The sequence below is a fragment of the Lactuca saligna genome, chromosome 8 (genome assembly GCF_052625555.1).
Source record: "Lactuca saligna cultivar CGN05327 chromosome 8, ASM5262555v1, whole genome shotgun sequence".
NCBI classification, from domain to species: Eukaryota; Viridiplantae; Streptophyta; class Magnoliopsida; order Asterales; family Asteraceae; genus Lactuca; species Lactuca saligna.
The window spans coordinates 219,755,583-219,756,701 of NC_136424.1; the positions used below are offsets into that span (position 1 = coordinate 219,755,583).

At 44.5% G+C, this 1,119-nt stretch overlaps 1 non-coding gene across 1 annotated transcript; it reads right to left on the reverse strand.

Annotated features, from left to right (window-relative positions):
• Positions 1-365: 365 nt before the first annotated feature.
• LOC145013657 (small nucleolar RNA R71) lies at positions 366-472 on the reverse strand. Its single transcript, XR_013665205.1, has one exon. It is a non-coding gene; the product is annotated as a small nucleolar RNA R71 (small nucleolar RNA).
• Positions 473-1,119: the final 647 nt, after the last annotated feature.

Consider the following 1,119-nt stretch of genomic DNA (forward strand, 5'->3'; position numbering starts at 1 on the left):
TCCCCATGGGGCAATGGAAGAAGAGGATGCGTGATGACACCGGCCTGGGACTTGTGCAACCCACAATTCCCGCAACCGCTACTTTCGAGCTAAAGGGCCATATTCTCGCTCAACTCAAGGAGATTCCTTTTTACGGGAGAGATCACGAAGACGCCTATAAGCACTTGGATGAAGTAAATGATGTGGCTGATTACTTCAATGTACCAAATGTGCCTCGCGAGATCCAGCTTCTTCGCATGCTTCCTGTCACATTTAAAGGAGCTGCAAAAGATTGGTTAAAGTCACTTCCTCCCGGATCGGTCACCACATGGGCCAAGATGAAAGAAGAGTTCATAGACCATTTCTGCCCACCTTCCAAGATAGCCAAGCTAAAGAAAGCCATTGCCAACTTCGAGCAACAACCCGGAGAATCTCTTTATGAAGCTTGGGAAAGGTACAAGAGCCTACTTAGAAATTGCCCACACCATGACCTAAGAAGGAATGGCTCCCATACGAAGAATATAAAAAGGCTAAGGAGGAGAAATACAAACAGAAGGGGAGGGGATTCTATCAAAAGGAAGAGTCGGTGATGGAAAAGAAGGCAAATTTAGAAGATATGCTTACAAGATTCATAACCACGTCCGAGAAAAAGATACAATGATCACAATGTAGCAATGCAAGAAACCAGAAATATGTTGAGGAATCAGCAAGCATCCATTCTCAACATTGAGAAACAGCTGGGACAGCTTGCACATCAAGTGAATGAAAAAAGACCGGGCCAACTTCCGAGCAACACCGAACCCAATCCAAGAATGGAGAATGTAAGTGTAATAACCTCCAGCAGTGAAGGAACATTTACAGAAGCACTGAGAATCTCCAAGAAGAAGGCAGAAAAGGTAGAAGAATCGGACCCAGCAAAACCCGGCTCGACTCGCCGAGTCACTCCATTGGACTCGACGAGTCCATGCGCAAATGATAAACCTATCAGTTCTTTGAAGCCTTATAATCCTCCGCTGCCATACCCAATCAATGCCATGCCTACAGAAAAAGTAGAAGCATATAGAACCTTCATGAATCATGTTAACGCTCTACAAGTTAATGTGCCATTTGTGGAAACAATACTCCAAACATCTAAATACT